At 37.3% G+C, this 19,974-nt stretch overlaps 1 protein-coding gene and 1 pseudogene across 1 annotated transcript in view; both read right to left on the reverse strand.

The window, feature by feature from the left end:
* Positions 1 to 19,974, reverse strand: part of LOC127987559 (uncharacterized) — a 1,718,354-nt gene that overhangs the window by 1,293,700 nt on the left and 404,680 nt on the right. The gene's annotated exons all lie outside the window — the stretch shown is intronic.
* On the reverse strand, positions 8,196 to 12,896 carry LOC127987572 (NLR family CARD domain-containing protein 3-like; annotated as a pseudogene).

The raw sequence follows: 19,974 nt of genomic DNA on the forward strand, positions 1-19,974 counted from the left end.
TATGGGGTACTGTGAAGAGGAAGACAAGTAACATCTGACAAACAATACAGAGGAGCTGAAGACCACTATCAAATCAACCTGGGCTTCAGTAACACCTCAGCAGTGCCACAGGCTGATTACCTTCATCCCATGCCACACTGAAGGTTGTATTTGAGTATTGAGTGCATAATTAAACCTACTTTGGATTTCAATTAAAAATTTTCTTTCAAAGTTTCCTACTTTTAATTTTTCTTAGCTGGAAGTCACCATCAGAATTAAAACAAAAAACTCTTGAAATATTTCAGTCTGTGTGCAATGAATCTAGAATATAAGAAAGTTTGCTTTTTTTTATTAAATTACAAAAATAAAGAACTTTTCAATGACATTCAAATTTTTTGATATGCACCTGTATAAGATCACTATGGTTACCACTACAGGCACAATTGAGGCAGCTACCAGCTCCTAGTAGGACCCCGGGGTCAGGAGTCATAGCACACACACACACACACACACACACACACAGAGAACATTAACGTCAGTGGCAACACCATCGTCGTGTGTTTGACAACAGAACAGTGTGTAGTGAGACGGTGGTTACAAAGTAATGGTTATATAAATATTGTGCTTCAGCCTGCATCTGCCCTGACCCAATTCTTTAGCACCAAAACAAACACACCCATACCCCAACAGGACCTGCTACAGTGGCTGAGAGAGCTAAACGTGCTGCAAATGACAAAAATCCCTGCAAATTATGAAAACATCTTCATCAGTTTGACAACACGTGCTGCAAATACTCACAATACAAACAAATAAAGACATTTTATATTTAAGGGAACCGTAAAATGACAAACATGGCTGGGACATTATTTATCAATGTTTGCTCTGAAAATATCTTTATTTTAACAATCCTGGTAATAGATTCCTTAGCTTTATTTTTTTTTTAAATGGATATTATAAGCCTAAATACACAATAACTGTAACTGTGAAAGGTTATGTAAGCTGGCTAACTTACTTTTACAACTTACCTTACAAAAACTAAACATAGCCTATGGTTTTTACTATTGAAATGAATTAATTAATAAATACATTACATAAAAAAGCAAACAAAAATTGTTACTGTAATAATTAACAAATTAACCATGGATTTACTACTCTAAACATAGTTTAACCATGGTATTTGTACAACTAGGTTTATACAAATGGTAATCAATAATCAAAAATAAAAAACCTTGTTTAAATTTTCTTTTTGTTGGGGTAATCTTGTTTGTGTTGAGTATTTGCAGAGCGTTTCTGTATTTGTTTGTGTTGTGAGTATTTGCAGCACGTGTGCTGTCAAACTGATGAAGATGTTTTCTTAATTTGCTGGTGCTTTTTCTATTTGAATGCGTTTTGTGAAGTTGCAGAGCGTTGAGCTCTCTCGGCCACCGTGCCTCGCCCCTATTTTGAAATCTTCACCTGACCCCACACGTACATGTGCAACCGTGGCAACGACAATCGCGGAAACAAGCGAAGATGACACACAAGCATATTCAAACAAAAAGTTGTGTGAAACAACGCAAAATCAACGTTACTCACATATCTGGAAGAATCAAAGAAACCTCAGCGTCCGAATCGAGCCCTTTCCACATCCTTGAGTTTCTCTCCACCGCTGGAAAGCTGCCCCGATATTTACGTGGGTCCTGCCTCTTGCCTGATTGCAAACCCTCTTTTTTATCTGCCATCTCTCTCAATCTGTAGTCGATCTGCTAATATGCTAATTTTGAATAAAAGCGTCTTCTAAATGACTAAATGTAAATATGAATTGTAATGTAATATGCGTCCTGTGCACTCAAATTGAGCGCTCTCTCTTCTCGCTATCAGGACAAGACACGCAGAGACTGCGGTCAAAAGTGTGTTTTCAAAAATAGTTTACTACACATTTAAGGAGCGGCGGGTCGGGTCGCTTCTACTTAGACTACTGTACATAGCGGAAACTCAGATTAATCCTCTGTTTACCAATAGAGCCTTTCATTGAGACACTGAGGGGGACGGATCTGGTTACTATGAATATGGGGGGGTCATGTCCCCCCCGTCCCCAGTGCCATCTGCGCGCCTGAGGAAAATGACACAAAGTCATTCTTTGAGGCCTTTAAAGTAAATGGCAAAGAAATTATGATGGAAATTGATACCGGCGCGGCCGTGAGTATCATATCAGAGAAACTATTTAAAGCTGCGTTTTCAAAAGAGCCACTAGAAGTCGCAGGAGTCAAGCTTAAAACGTACACTGGAGAGATTATGCCTGTGTTGGGACAATTTCAAGCTAATGTGAGCTATGAAAAACAATGTGAATTGCTACCCATAATAGTAGTAAAAGGGGAGGGACCTGCTCTGTGTGGCAGAAATTGGCTACAAAAGCTCACCTTGAACTGGAAAAAAATTAAGCATGTCAGTCAATTGCATCAAGCAAAGTCCCTTGAAGAGGTGCTGGATTCGTGTTCAGAGGTGTTCAAAGATGAATTAGGCACACTCCGTGGACTTAAGGCAAAGATACTGGTGAATCCTGAAATTCCCCCGCGTTTTTGTAAATCACGCCCACTGCCTTTTGCTATGAAAGCTCAAGTGGAAGCTGAACTGGACCAACTGGAGAAGGCTGAAATAATCACGCCAGTAAAACACAGTGAATGGGCAGCACCCATTGTGCCGGTGGTAAAAAAGACAAAACCTTAAGACTGTGTGGAGACTATAAATTAACTGTGAATCAAGCAGCTACTACAGAGACTTACCCACTTTCTCAGATTGAGGAGCTGATGGCTACACTGACTGGAGGAACTGTGTTTTCTAAGGTTGATCTGGCTTCAGCATACCAGCAGGTTCTTCTTGATGAGGAGTCCAAACAGCTGCTAACCATCAACACACACAGAGGATTATTTGTCTACAATAGACTTCCATTTGGTGTCAGTTCAGCACCATCAATCTTTCAAAGAATTATGGAGAACATCATGAAAGATCTTGATGTCGTCGTTTACCTTGATGACCTACTAGTCACTGGAAGGACAGAACATGAACATCTGCAGAGGCTACAGGCAGTGCTGCAAAGACTCCAGGAGAATGGCTTGCGGGTGAAAAGGTCAAAATGTGAGTTTGGGAAAAAGCAAATTGAATATCTAGGATTTGTGCTAGACAGCCAGGGCCTTCATCCATATCCGGACAAAGTTGCGGCAATCCGAGATGCACCAGCACCCACCTGTGTGAAGGAGCTGAGAGCATTTCTGGGTTTGGTCAATTATTATGGACGATTTTTGCCCAACCAAAGTACAGTAGCAGCTCCCCTCTACAGACTGTTGGAGATAATGTACCATGGGAATGGAAGCAGTTAGAGCAAAGAGCTTTTGGGAAATGTAACCACTACCACTCACCTTAGCTTGCGATTCTTCAGCATATGGAATTGGAGCGGTTTTGCAACACACCATGCCCACTGGAGAGGAACGTCCTGTAGCTTATGCCTCACGAACTCTGTCCCCTGCGGAGAAAAAGTATTCACAAATCGAGAAAGAGGGGTTGGCGCTCATTTTTGGGGTAAAAAAATTTCACCAATATTTGTGGGGAAGGAAATTCAAGATGGTGACTGACCATAAACTTTTGCTGACTTTGTTTGGAGAGCATAAAAGTCTACCCACCATGGCAGCGGCCAGGATTCAAAGATGGGCAATCATCCTTTCAGCTTATGACTACCACATTGAATACTGTCCCTCAGAGAAACACGGTAATGCAGACGGCCTTTCGCATGTCCCCCTGCCTGACACGACTGATGTGGGCACGGCCGCCTAGTCAGAAAATATTCATGCTCTAATAGCGGAACACTTCGGAGAAGCTCCCTTGAATGCGGACCAGGTGGCACGTGTAACACGCAGAGACAAGGTGTTGTCCAAAGTCCTGAAGTATGTTTTGGAGGGATGGCCATTGGATGTGGATGAAAGTTTGAAAGCTTACCACTCACGCAGATATTAATTGTCTGCAGAGAGAGGATGCGTGCTCTGGGGCACAAGGGTGATAATACCTGATAAACTGAGAGAAACTGTACTGAAAGAACTGCATGTCGGTCATCAAGGGATCGTAAAGATGAAAACTCTTGCCCGCAAATATGTTTGGTGGCCTAAAGTGGATGCAGATCTGGAGCGGGTTAGCAGAGCTTGTCAGATGGAACAAAAGGCTCCACGACAGGTTCCGTTACAACCTTGTGAATTTCCTGGTCAAAGCTGGAAAAGAATACACATAGACTTTGCTGGTCCTTTTCTAGGACACACATTTATGATACTTGTGGACGCATACTCGAAGTGGCTGGAAGTGTATAAAATGTCTAATATCACCTCACAAGCTACCATCGCAAGACTGAGGAGGTTGTTTGCAGCATACGGACTTCCAGAGCAAATTGTCACTGACAATGGAACACAATTTACGTCTGAGGAGTTCAAAAACTTCATGCAGCTAAATGGAATTCAAATGGAGTGCACCAGGTCATCCTGCTACCAACGGCCTAGCAGAAAGGTATGTGCAGACATTTAAAAGCGGAATGAAGAAACTTGCACACTTGATAATGGACTTAGAAGATAAGATCTCTCTTTTCTTAATGCAGTATCGCACCACTCCAAACTGCACTACAGGCCAATCGCCAGCAGATCTTTTTCTTAATAGGCATGTGCGCACTCGCCTGGACTTTGTTCATCCAGATGTCACTGTTGCTGTTCGCAGGAAGCAATACCTGCAAAAGTTCTATCATAACCAACATGCTGTGGAGAGGTCTTTTTCTGCAAAGGACGCAGTGTATTTCCGTAACACCACAGGAGGAGGGAACCAATGGATTCCAGGTGTGATAGTAAAACAAACCGGGCCAGTGTCTTACAAAGTTCAGGGACGAGACTCAGATGTCACTTTAAGGAGACATGGCGACTAGTTGAGACCCCGGGTTGTGGAGGATGAGCTGGTTAAAGAGACTGACTGTTCAGGGACTGACACTCCGATTCAAACCCGAGCTCCCGAGGGGGAAAAACAAGCAGTCCCTGAGCCTTCTCAAGAGGACTGTGGAGGGGTTACAGGGGTGGCTCGGAGCACTACGGGATGATGTTTTTCTGATGTTCTGATGTTGTTTTTGGAAAGAAGAAAGTAACTGTTATGTTGTTGTTAATGCCGATAATGTTTTGTGCCATGCAAGGGATCAGGTGAATCTGAATGTTAGTTGTTTTAAAAGGGAGGTAATGTGATGTATTCCAAGTTAACATTTTGAGACTATAGGGATTCCGTAGCTGTGTGCTTGGAATGTTGGGTAATGTTCGGGGGCGCGCTCTGTGCAGACTAAAAAAATAGACAGAGTAAAAAGCTGTGGTCTAAAGACAGACATTCCGTCTCTTGTGTCTTCTTGAAGAGATACATCACACCTGCCTAGGAACTCATTATTGAACCACACCGGTTTCCTATCAGTGACACTATAAAGGTTGCACTCATCCACACTCACATTGCGAAGTCTTGTTTAGTTCTGTCTGGCATTTCTGAGCATTTTCCTAGTTTTTGTTCCTTCCGTGTTTGACTTTGGATTATGTATACCAACTGATTCTCTGCCACCTGCCCCACCTTTTTCTGGTATTATTACTGATTTCTGGATATCCCTGGACACTCTTTATGCTGTTTCTGATATCTGCCTGTCTGACCACTCTATAAATGAATACTGCAATGTAGGGCTGCAACTAACGATTATTTTGATCTGTCGATTCTTTTTACGAGTAATCGGTTTATGTACTTATATTTTAGTTTTGCCCATTTTTTTCCCCAAGTAACTTATTAATAAAGGGTCTTTATCATTCAACAGACTTTTTAGAGATTTTAACCATTTTGCATTGTCATATCCTCATCAAAAAATACCTGGAGTTGTGTTTTATTATGTGCTAGTAATCCTTTGTCGAACTCTTCTGCAATCAAAACACTGACCCATACGTACTCTAGCAAATTTCAAAAGGAGATTTCAAATAATGTTTTCACCATGGCCGTCCTTAGGGCTCCTAAAGTAGTTTAACATCCCGAACAAAGCTTATTAAGGAATCTTTCAGAACATATTTTCACTAAGAATAAAACAGAATAAAATTGCAGTACATTGCATTTTATTTTATTTTTTTCCTGTAAACACACAACTTATACCTGGGAAACAGCTTCACATCTTATGTTGTGAAATTGTAAACAATCATTCAAATAAAGTGCCAATGGCATGAAACCTGAATGGAACTCACACTTTAAAGTAAAATCCATCAGGAAAAAAGTATTGAAAAATATGAAAAAAAAAAATTCACTCAAAAAACTTGCGGTGTGAAAAAGATCAGTGAATACTTAGAAAAAAGTGCATTCTAAATACATTTAAACATTTACCTATCTCATTCAGTCATAATTAGGCTGCAAGACTGAATTATGAACTGGTAAACGACAAACTGATCACAGAACATGTTTTTAAACCTTTAAATGTTAACTGTTAAAAAGCAATGTTATCAGCTTTTACAACTAAACCTTTGCAAACAACATTGTACTGGATAATCTGAACATATAAAAGTCAATTCAGTAGTGCAAAGTTTACAGGATACTCTTTTTTTTTTTTTGAAGGCTCAAAGTAAAGTACTCCCAAACTTTGGATGACTTCGTTCAATTAGTTTTATCTTCCGCTTTTTTCTTTTTCTTTCTCTAGCTTACTCCAGTCCACTGCCGTCTGTCTCCATCTCGCTGAATGCTGCAGAGAACTGTTCGGGAGGCACGTGACAAAAACCAGCTATTGGCAATTCGCTACTTCTCCTGCTGTACTGGCTGAGTAAAACCCCCGGTGGCTCATTACTGCCACACTTTGGTCACCGCAGATTTAAAATATGCACGAAATGAGCCACTTATGGCAAATAAAAGTTATTTAGCAACTAATCAATGACTAAATTAGTTGACAACTATTTTAATAATCGATTTTAATCAATTAAATCGATTAGTTGTTTCAGCTCTACTGCAATTGGATCCTAGCGTGTCTGACTCCACACTACAGCTTTCAAAGCGACTTACAGTGCATTTAGGCTAACATTTTTTTATACCTAACATTATATATAAAGTATGTTATATATTATTATGTAAAGTATAATATTAAAGACTATAAAATGATGGACTATAAAACATGGGAAGACGTGGCCTAATGGTTAGAGAGTCGGACTTCCAATCTAAAGGTTGTGGGTTCGAGTCCCAGGCCAGCAGGAATTGTGGGTGGGGGGGAGTGCATGTACAGTTCTCTCTCCACCCTCAATACCACGACTTAGGTGCCCTTGAGCAAGGCACCGAACCCCCAACTGCTCCCTGGCTGCCCACTGCTCCGGGTGTGTGTTCACAGTGTGTGTGTGTTCACTGCTCTGTGTGTGTGAACTTCGGACGAGTTAAATGCAGAGCACAAATTCTGAGTATGGGTCCCCGTACTTGGCTGAATGTCACGTCACTTTCACTTTTTAACTTTCACTATAATATAATACAATATTGTATTGTGTTATAATTAGTATAACCAAGTTGTCTGTCTGGAACGCAGCATTAGGTTAACGTCAATAAATGATAGTGCACTACAATTAAGTAAAGTATCGCAATATTTTCCACGGCAATACTGTATTGATACACGGATGCCAAGTATCAATCTTTTAGTATACTATTTGGTAGAATAATAAAATCAATTTCTAGACAATCCACTAGACAGTGGTGTAGAGTTTTCTGGTGAGCTCAGCTGGGTCGCCTTCAGCATGCAGCAAGTTAGTAAAATAAAGATAACGCCATCGCAGAAAGTTATCAGGAAAGCCCCTTCTGCATTTAAATGCGGATGTATGGACTTGCTTTTGATTTGTAAACAAGGAGGGGATGTAAGTAGGTATGCACTGATTTGTCGGTATCCGCAAATGATCAAAGAGAAAACCGACCAAAAATGGGAGCAAAAAAGCTACATATAATAATAGTAATATTATTAAATAATAAAAGTCTGTGTGTGTGTGTGTGTGTGTGTGTGTGTGTGCACTTTGGATGGGTTAAATGCAGAGCATAAACTCTGAGTATGGGTTACCATAATTGGCTGTATGTCATGTCACTGACTAAACTTAGTCACTGACTAAATCAGCGGTGTCCAAGCCTGCTATGTATCAGTGTAGATTAATGTAATTTTAAGATGAGAACAAAACATGACAAAATATATTAACTTACAGAGCTCTTTTGCAGGTTTCGATGACTGCTGATAATCTAATGAGACACTCATCTGATTTCTTGAATTTCTGAAGCTCAAACTCCTCCAGCTCCTCCTCTGATGTCAACAACACAAAGACCAAAGCAGACCACTGGGCAGGAGAAAGATCAGCAGATGAGAGACTTCCTTTGCTAAGGTGGGTCTGAATGTCTTTCACCAGAGTTTGGTCGTTAAGTTCATTCAGACAGTAGAACAGATTGATGGATCTCTCTGGAGACAGATTAGACTCTAATTTCTGCTTGATGTACTGAACTATTTCTTTTTTGCTCTGCTCATTTCTATTTTTCTGTTTCAACAGACCCTGTAAGAGTCTCTGATTGGACTGGAGTGACAAACCAAGGAGGAATCGAAGAAAAAGATCCAGGTGTCCAGTATCACTCTCTAGTGCCTTGTCCACTGCAGTCTTGAGCAAATCAATCATGGTTTTACTTTTATATTTCCATTTTGTAGACGCATGAACAAATACACTTTTCTTCTTTATGTCTAGAAACTGATGTGCATAAAGGGCTGCAATAAACTCTTGAATGCTCAAGTGGACGAAGCAGTACATGGTACCAAGAGTGATCCCTGTTTCCTCCTTAAAGATCTGGGTACACATGCCTGAGTACACTGATGCCTTATAGACGTCAATACCACAGGCTTCCAGATCTGTGTCATAGAAGATCACATTGTTTCTTTCCAGCTGATCAAATGCCAGTTTCCCCAGTGAAAAGATGGCATCTTTATCCCAGGAAACATCTGGTGTATGTTCTCCATCATACTTTCGTCTGCTCTGCTGGATCTGAAATCTGAGGAAGTGTGTGTACATTTGTGTCAGAGTCTTAGGAGTGTCTTCAGTATTTGACTCCTGCAGTGTTCTGGAGGCATCATCAGCCTGATTGTGTTTCACAACATCATTTCTTTTCTCCTCTAAAATGTTCTGGAGAACAGTGGCTGAAATCCAGCAGAAGACTGGGATGTGGCACATGATAAAGAGACTCTTTGATTGTTTAACATGACCAATGATTTCTTTGGACTGATTCTCATCTGTGAATCTTTTTCTGAAGTACTCCTCCTTTTGTGCATCATTGAATCCTCATATCTCTGTCAGCCGGTCGATACAGTCAGGAGGAATCTTACTGGCAGCTGCTGGTCTGCTGGTGATCCAGATGAGAGCAGAAGGAAGCAGATTTCCCTTGATGAGGTTCGTCAGGAGAACATCCAGAGAGGCTGGTGATGAAACATCAGACCACGCGTCATTACCATTGAAGTTTAGAGGAAGTCGAAATTCATCCAAACCATCAAGAATGAACAAGATTTTGAACTGATTTCTTCTTGTAAGGTTCAGTCCTTTTGTCTCTGGGAAAAACTGAGTTATAAGGTCCATCAAACTTAGTTTTTCTTTCTCCTTTAAGTTCATCTCTCTAAATGGAAGAGCAAATATGAAGCTGATATCTTGATTTTCTTTTCCTTCGGCCCAATCCAGAACAAACTTCTGCACAGAGACTGATTTTCCGATGCCAGCAACTCCTTTTGTCAGTACAGTTCTGATCTGCTTGTCTTGTTCAGGTGCTTCAAACAAATGTTTGCACTCAACCTGTATCTCCTGTGATTCATGACGTCTGGAAGCAACTTCAATCTGTCTCACCTCATGTTCAGTATTGACCTGTTCACTACAACCCTGAGTGATATAGAGATCTGTGTAGATGTTCTTCAGAAGTGTAGAGTCTCCTTGCTTTGCAATTCCTTCAGACACACATTGATACTTCTTCTTTAGGCTACACTTTAGCTGATGAATGAAGAACAGCTCATCTAAACGGAAACAAAAACACAGATATAATTTAATCATATTTTCTCTCGACATTTATAATTCACAATCTGACAGATGATCATGAGTCTCTTACCTTCTAGAGTATCAGCAGCTTCATCTTGCTTCATCTCTCTCAGGAAGTAGAGCGTGAGATCAAGAGCTGCTTCTTTCATGCTGCATCTGTTCTCATTAAAGTCCTTCACAAAGCACTGCTTGTCCTCTTTTTGTAATATTTTCTTAAACATGTCCAGCTCATTTTTTAGAAATGTGATTATTTTCTTCTCAAGATCCTACAAACAAAGAACAAAAACAGAGGCAAAAGAACACAATTAGACCAAATCCACATTCATTTGGTTCAAAATATATGATCCATAAATAAATATATTTGTAAAAGAAACAAACATTGTCCAATAACCAATTTATTTGTTATAAATAGAATCATTAATTTAATATTCTTTCACCTGGAAGATTCCTAGGAGTTTGTCTGTGAAATTCTTGTGGTTCCTGTTAATCTGGAAGTCTGAGTCTAATGTCTCATAATGCTGCCTGTTAAAATGGTGAATAAAATTAAATGTGGTTAAGGCAATATATTAAACAAATCTCTTTTTTTTTAATCAAACACAGAGCAAACTTTAGCTGTTAATGCTGCAGCTATAAGTTAATTCTTTTAAAAAGAAGGTTCTACTCAAGTACAAATGTAAGTTTTTCTGTCCTATATGGAAAAAACTATTGACACTAATAACAGAAAGATGGAAAGACATATTCCTGTCTCTGTGGTGAATTTATGGCTCGTTCCTGCTGCTTGTGTAATTGTTTTACTGGAAAGAAGCTCCAGACTGAGTTCAATAAAAAGCAAAGCAGATATTGTTCTTTGATTTATGGTTTTATTTAATTTCTATCACAAATATCCCAGTGGAGAAATTAGCTAGTGCCATAATACAAAACACATGAAATACCTTTCAGTAGCTGATGGTGTTTCTTCACTGAATCCTGGTGGCACACCTTCTTTTGACCGGTCACTCTTCACAGACACAGAGCTGGACACATGTGAGTCTGATCTTACACTGATGACACAAAGAAGAGAGAGATTCTTCAGTCTCATTGGAAAAGGTTTAATGTTGTAAACAATCATTTCTGTAGATAGATGAGCACATTCATGTTTGATTGTCACATTATTGAATTTATGCTCTCTAGTGTCTGTCTGTGTAACTGTATTACTGGAAAGAAGCTCTTGACACAGTTCAGTGAAGAAAGAAGCAGAAACTCTGTGATTTATTGTATTATTTACTTATTTTCTATCACAGATACCCCAGTGGAGAAATTAGCTAATGCTATGTTGTAACAAACCAAATGAAATACCTTTCAATATCTGATGGTGTTTCTTCACTGAACTCCGGTGGTTCAGGTTTTGACCAGTCAATCTTCACAGACACAGAGCTGGACACATGTGAGCCTGACCTTACACTGATGACACAAAGAAGAGAGTGGGAACAGTTTTAAAACATTATTACAATCGATTTCATAAATTAAAAAAAGAAACCACAATGTAAAAAAAAAAAAAAGAAAAGTCCCCTTCCATCAGAGCAGAGTCCAATCTCTCTTCTGTCACATCAGTATCATCCTCATGTAACACACAAGATTCATTTCTACCATTGTGCCACATTCACATTCATTCTCCTCAGTCGTCTCACTTCTCTCACCTTCCACATTTATATCTTCTCTAGCAATAGTGACACAGACCCCAGCTTTAACACTCATCCATCCTTCATTATTTACAGCTTCAGCATCATTCACTTTCTCAGCAAATACACTTCTGATGCAGCCTTTCCATTATATCAACCAACTAATCAAAATAAAATTCATCTTCATCATACTTCAAGACCATGTAAACCTGTCATCTGAAACGAATGACAGAGTTTTACAGTCAAGTGGGATCTTTTTGATTTGGAAATTCACTGGATATAGCCTCTCATAACATCAAAGTCTCGGTACACATTGATGCTATTTTTTATTAATTTGAAATTAAAGAATAAAAGAGATTAAAGTGAAGAAACTTAATACAAACAGTATCTTTCCGGAGCCAAAAAATAAACAATGTTCTGACTGCTATACATAATATTTATTGCTGTAGTATTAGTAGATGTTTTATTAATGCAATGATGCCCATCACAGACAGACTTGTTATATGGGCAAAATTAAGACATTCAGCGTGTGTTAAATAATTGCAGATCTGTCTCCAGAGTCAAATCACTGAGATTCCTTCTGAAATTAATCTGTGGATTATCTAACCTTAATATTATATTTATAGGCCTATCCATAATATTTGAGCCATTCAATGCTATAGATCAAAGAGCACTCCTGTATAGACATAAAAAAAAAGACTGGATTCAGGCTAACATTTTCTCCTAACATGTGTTCCCTGGGAATCGAGCCCACAACCTTGCGCTGCTAACACAATGCTCTACCACTTGAGCCACAAGAAATTATTACTCATTTTAGTTTATTTAACACTTTACAGCAAAATATACTTCAGTTTGAAATGATTATTTTGACTTGCTTAAGTTACCATATTATTTACATTTTATATCCACTAAAAGTGCAACCTGAAACTAAAGTGAAAAACATTTTAATTATGGGGTTGTACAGGATTTAAATATTCCTGTATATTAGACATTTAACAAGTTTCCAGCTGTTTTTAACCCGAGACAATCTAAACACATTTAGAGGAAGTTCTGCTCTGTTTTGCAAATCATTTGACCTGACAAAAGTGAGAGAAAACACTGCTTGTTGAAACGTGTTGTTTTTTCTGTGAAAACAGACTCAGTCTTACCTCTGTTTGTGTGAGAGACTCATCTTTCCTCTCTTCTCTGACAGACTGCAGATGAACAGTTCAACACTGAGATCTTTGTGTCTCTGAAGACGATCAGATGCTTATCAGGACCTGGACATGACAATCAGATCAAGATCATGAGAGTTCAGAGGAACAAATGATGAAGAAAATAACTAGTGCTGAATCTTTGAGTTATCAAGCGATCAATATACAAATAAAATATGCTACAAATATACTGCCATGTAATAATCTCTGCAGATCACTCACAACACACTTCTTTATTTACATACACATTTCTATCGAAGCATTTAAAAAAAAAAAAAAAGATTAATTTTGCTCGTGTTTATCGTCTCTCTACCCGGAAGAACAGGTTTGATTTGAATACTTTCGGTTTCGCGACTTAAACTGGAAGAAGGAGAAATAAAATAACACGTTTAGAATTATTCTGACTGCTACATTTGTAAAGACTTGTAAAAAATGTAACACGTTTTAACACGTCTTTAAACGGTTTGTTTTATTAATATCTCTCTGTTTCTCTGAGGTTTGTTATTCGGTGACAGACAGGTATAAGTTATAACTGAACAAATCCCGCTTCCTCCAGCTCTGAAACGCGTTCATCATTCTCCTAAATAAGTGTAATGGTGAAAGTATTCAGACTTACTTGCAGTAGTTCAGACGATCTTGTGCTGCAGGAACAGAATCCAGAAGTCTTTCCAACACTTCTTCTTCTTCTTTTACCTTTTTATGGCGGATGGCAAACCAACTTTTTGGTGCATTTACCGCCACCAACTGGACTGGAGTGTGAAGCACTGATAGACAAATGACAAAAAAAAAAAAAAAAAAAAAAAAAAAAAAAAAAATTTCTATATGTATATTAAATTCTGTTAATTATTCCTATTTCTTTAATGTATTTTATAATAACACCATATATTCTTCTTTGTCCTGCTTTCTCGTTCAAAAGACTTATCATATTGAATGATTCAACACCCATGTTTTTAACTTCATTAATGAGCTTTAACCTTTCTTTTTCATATTTTTTACATTTCATTAAAACATGTTCTATAGTTTCAGGCTGATTACAATAAATACATTTACCTGATTCATGTTTTCCTATTTTAAACAATGAATGATTTAATCTGGTATGTCCTATTCGAATGCGTGAGATAATTGTATCTTCTTTCCTGTTCTTAAAAACACTTCTTCCATTTCCATTTACTTTCTGTTGAATATTATACATAAACCTGCCCTTGTTATCACAGTTCCATTCCTCTTGCCATTTGTTATTCATGAATTCTTTTATTTTCCCTATAACTTCATTTTTGCTCAGAGTCACATGAATATCTATTTCTGTATGTTTAAGAGCTTGTTTAGCAAGCTTATCAACCACTTCATTGGCCTCCACTCCCACATGAGCAGGAACCCACATAAATTTTATCAAACTTACTTTACTTACTCTTAACAAGCTTGCCAGAATCTCATATATAAGGTCTTGCCTTGATGATTTTAATCCACTTGCAAGACTAGATAATGCTGCATAAGAATCAGAACAAATTACAACTAAGCTTGGTTTGACCTCCTCTACCCACTGAAGGGCTACCACCATAGCAATTAATTCAGTGGCATAGACAGATACATGATCAGTTATTCTTTTCTTAATTTTAATTTGAAATTGTGGAATGTATACTGCAGCAGCAGTTCTACCAGAGATAGGTTCTTTTGAACCATCAGTGTATATGTTTAACCATGATGAATAATTCTGTTCCAAATACTCCTGGACAATAATGTTCTTGGGGGTAGCTTTCTCATTTTTCATTTTTATTTGTATCTGAAAATCTACATTAGGCATAGGAAAAAACCATGGAGGAATTCTGGATACTACCACAGTTGGACTAACATCACAATCAGCAATACCAACTACTCCTGCTTCCCTTTCAGCAATCCACCCAAAGCTTTTAATATTTTTATTTCCATGCTCCCAACATTCTTCAATTACCCCCTTTACTGGATGACATTCTTTATGTCCTTTTAAATTAATCCAATAATTCATTCTCATTGAATATCTACGGAGGTGTAAAGGAGCTTCCCCAACTTCTACCTGTATGGCTGCAATGGGAGATGTTTTAAACGCACCGCAACATATTCTTAAAGCTTGACTCTGCATTGTTTCAATCTTTTTCAGAGTAGTTTCAGCTGCAAATCCATAAATAATGCTTCCATAATCTAAACTTGGTCTGATTAATGTACAATAAATTCTTTTCAAAGACATTCTACAAGCTCCCCATTCTATCCCAGATAAACATCTTAAAATATTTACTCCTGTTTTACATTTATTGATCAGTTTTTTAGCATGAGTTGCAAATGTCAATCTGGATTCCATCCATACACCAAGATATTTAACTATAGAGACTTGCTCCAGCTCCTGGTTATACAACTTTAACTTAACCTCTGGTACTTTTTTCCCCTTTGTAAAACATATAACTTGGGTTTTATCCACAGATAATCTAAAACTCCAATCATTTGCCCATACCTCCACTTTGTCCACAGCTTTTTGTAAACTTTGGGACACACATGCAATATTACGTCCTCTTTTCCATATTGCCCCATCATCAGCAAATAATGCCCTTCCAATATCACCCTTAAAATTACTAAAAATATCATTGATCATAATATTAAAAAATACTGGGCTACATACACTTCCTTGTGGAGTTCCATTATCTATCGAGTATGTCTCAGAATACTCTACTCCTATCCTAACTTGTATTGTTCTTTCTAAAAGGAAATCCATAATCCAGTTGTATAATTTTCCTCCAATTCCCATGCATTTAAGTTTAATTAAAAGTCCCTCTTTCCAAAGCATATCATATGCTTTCTCAATATCAAATAAAACCCCCACCAAAACTTCTTTATTTGCCTGAGCTTTCCTAACATCGCCTTCTAAACTTAAAACTGCATCCATAGTATTCCGACCTGCCCTAAATCCACTCTGATATGGTGATATAAGACCTTTTATTTCCAATATATAATTAAGCCTTCGTATGATCATTTTTTCCATCAGTTTACATAAGTTAGAAGTTAAAGCAATCGGTCTATAATTAATTGGATTTGATTTATCCTTTCCGGGTTTGCCAACTGGTACAATTATCCCATGCTTCCATGAAGAAGGAATCTTCCCTGCATTCCAAACCTTATTAAAAAGATTTAAAATAATATTTAAAGATCTATCTGATAAATGTTGGATCATTACATAACATATGTCATCTTTCCCAGGAGAAGAATGTTTAACTCCCCATAGTGCCATCTTTAATTCATACATATTAAAATCTGCATCTAAAGCATCACCAGAAGGATTTCTTTTCATCATTAGATCTGGATATTTATTTTTGTTCAGATTTCTACTCTTTTTAATGTCATCTGATATATTATCATCACTATGGATTTTAACAAAAACTTTAGCCAACATTTCAGCTTTTTCATTATCTGTCACGGCTATTCTTCCTTCATCATTTTTTAAAACAGGAAAAGTCCAATTTCTATAAATTCCTCCCATTTTCCTAATTGATCCCCATACTTCACTTACTTCAATATCATCTCCTATTGTAGAACACCAATCTCTCCAGTACTTCTTTTTAGCTCCTCTTACTATTCTTCTTACTTCAGCTTGTGATTTCTTATATTTAATAAAATCTTCAAATAAATTAGACTTTTTAATTTTTCTAAATGCTTTATTCCTATTATGTATAGCATCACTACACTGATCTGTCCACCAAGGAACTGCTTTCCTCTTTTTACATAGTCTCTTTTTTCCAATAATTTTATCAGTTACCTCATACAAAACTTTACATATTTCCCCATTACATTCATCTATGTCTTCCATCTTATTCAGTTCTAATGCTGTTAATTCTACCTCACTTAGATATTGATATGCTTCCCAGTTTGCTTGATTAAATCTCCATCTTGGAGCTAAAATCACATTACGTTCTTTAACACTCATCCCTACCTTACATACAATTATATAGTGATCACTCCCCATACTATTATCTTCCTGAACTTCCCATACACATTTACCAGCTATCCCTTCAGAGACCAATGTCAAATCTATAGCTGACCCAATACCACGTACTAAATCTATTCTTGTGTTCCTGCCATCATTAATACAAACTAACCCGTTACTATCTATAATTTCTTCAACAACATCCCCATTATGATCATCTTTACTGCTTCCCCATAAAGTGCTGTGTGCATTAAAATCTCCACACCAAATTATTTTATGATTTCCTGATCCTATAACCTTTTCTAAGTCTTTACTTAATCTATTACAAGGATTATAATAATTTATTATTCTAATATTATGTTTCTCTGCATATATTTCTATAACCACCAATTCATATTCTTCAATTTCATTAATAACTCTAAATTCTAATTCATTTTTTATAAAAGTGGCCACCCCACCTCCATTTCCTGTCTTTCTATCTTTCCTTACTATATTATACCCTTGCAGAACAAAGTTTAATTTAGGTTTTAACCATGTTTCTTGTAGACAAATTACGTTTGGTTTCACCTCTAATAAGTCTATATACTTTTTAAATTCTGATCCATTTGCAATAAGACTTCTGACATTCCATTGCAGGATTGTTAAAACCATAATTATTATTATTATGTACTTCCACATGCTGATTGAGTACTTGATTGAGACTTTAGCATATCATTTATTTTTTCCAATGTAACACCAGCTACTTTCAAGTATCTCTCACCTGCTCGAATTATGATTTTAATTCTCTCTGTTCTGCTTTCTGTTTGAGCAGAACAATTTACCACTTCAGCCATAAATGAGACAAATTCCAATTTCCCGATCACCAAACTATCCTCTTTTGTCTTACTTAGAACCAACGTATTTTCATCCTGTTCTTGTACTTTTACCTCTCTGTGTGTCTGCTCTTTTTGTTTTGCTTTTTGTGCTGCTTCAGCGTAAGTTAATCCCTCAGTTATTCTCACATTTTGAATTTTCACAGCATGTTTGTGAACACTACATCCCCCAAAACCAGCACTATGCTCACCTCCACAATTACAACATTTAGCCTTCACTCCTTCACCACATTTACCATATTCATGGTCACCCCCACATCTCGCACAGCGTTGTTTTCCTCTGCAAACAGCACTAACATGTCCATATTTCTGGCACTTGAAGCATCTAAGCGGAGGAGGCACATAAGGTCTTACTGGATAGCTTACGTATCCTATTTTTACCCTCTCTGGCATTCTTTCCTCATCGAACTGAAGCATTACTGACAAACTATCCATTCTTTCTTTGTTTTTCACGTACTGAAGTCGTTTTGCTCCAACTACCTTCGCCCCTTCAACGCAACTTTTAATTTTATCAGTATTCACATCAGTAGGAATTCCAGTTATTACTCCTCTAACCCAAGGTTTCTTCTTCATCAAAGTGCATGACACCAAGAGTCCAAGCATCGAGGTTATACTTAGAGCCTTCTTTTGTTGTTTTTCATCCTTACATATGATAATCAAGTTACCATCTCTCAGAGTCTTTGCACTATGAATTTCACCTAAGGCTTTATTTAGCGATTTAGTTAGTTTAATTGGGTTAATCGTCATACCTGAATCTGCAAATTTCATCATCACTTTATATTCTTCAATGTTTTTCCTACTCACATGATCCTCCTTTCCACTATCCGTAAATGATCCTTGACTATTAGTTTTCTTTCTTTTCCGATTTACTACTTTCCACCATTCATTCCCTCCTGTACTCCCGCTACACGATTCATTTTCCATTTCCGGATCACTACCAGAGCTACCGTCATTTCCTGCCATCAGTGCTCCAGTCCAACCCAGTCCCCCCTTTCACACACTTCCGGTTTGTGATCGCTGTTAAACACCTGTGCGATCTTCACGATTGATGTTTGTCACCTGACACGACTTCATCTTGGAGAAAATCAAAGTCCAGTTAACAACAGATCTAGTGCATCAGCGCCACCAACTGGACAGGAATGTGAAGCACAAACACACCTGCTTTCTCCTTCTTCTTCCTTCTAACAGCAGATCCCAAACTAAAACAGTGCACTAGCGCCACCTGCTGTTTCTTCACATTCTCCCTCTCAATCTGCTCCATTCACCTCCTTCTGAGACATTTGACTACTCTGAAGGGTTAATGAATAATGACAAATCATATCAAATAATCCAAGACAAACATATCAGTCTGAAAGGTAATGATTATATGCTATATAACAGAATCATATACAGCCCTGTTTTTATTTGAAGAAATTTCATTACATTTCTTTCATTACAGCAATAGTCTATGAATTCAGATTGAAGGATTTATTCAGTTATTCTGTAGGTTATGATGAATAATTAAGATATATTAAATGTATGATTCATTTAATTAGTTCAGAACTCAATTAATTATAATGAACTTTCAGTTTCTACATACAAATAGAAAATGGCCAGTTATTTTCATCTTCTTTTATGAATTTATCATCTCTGTTCAGTTTTACAGGTCGCTGTGATGTAGATATATGTGCTTTTCACAATCTGTCATTTAAGATTTAAATAGTTTTGAATCTAATGTCTATTAAAAGAGAAAAACTGAGACTGTAACTCATAAACTTATAAATTTGAAAAAGACAAAACAGCAGTTTACCTCTTATTTACAGCTGAAATTAACATTTTATCATTTTACAATAAAATATTTAGTTATAATTTATGTATTTAAAAGCCTACATTTAAGGGAATATTAGACAGACTAATGAATTTAGTCTTCTTCATTATAGTCTTCTGTACTCATATTCAACATTTATAACACTGTTTTTATGTAATTTATTCTCTAATATTCTGAGCTCATCTTTATATTCCTGTCTTTATCACTGTCCTCAAAACCCTGCATCAGAATCAGAAAAACACACTAGAGAAGTGGATAAGATAAGTGCTATAAATAATCCATTTCAGAAGAATCCACAACAAATAATAATAATATTTTTTATGATTATTTTCCAGACAATGCTATAAATGAAGATCATAGTAGTGAGACTGAAGAAGAAACAATGACAAGCAACGAAACAATGATAACACGACCAACATCAGCAGATCTGACCTCAGCACCTTTCA

This window comes from Carassius gibelio, chromosome B22, assembly GCF_023724105.1.
Source record: "Carassius gibelio isolate Cgi1373 ecotype wild population from Czech Republic chromosome B22, carGib1.2-hapl.c, whole genome shotgun sequence".
Classification (NCBI taxonomy): domain Eukaryota; kingdom Metazoa; phylum Chordata; class Actinopteri; order Cypriniformes; family Cyprinidae; genus Carassius; species Carassius gibelio.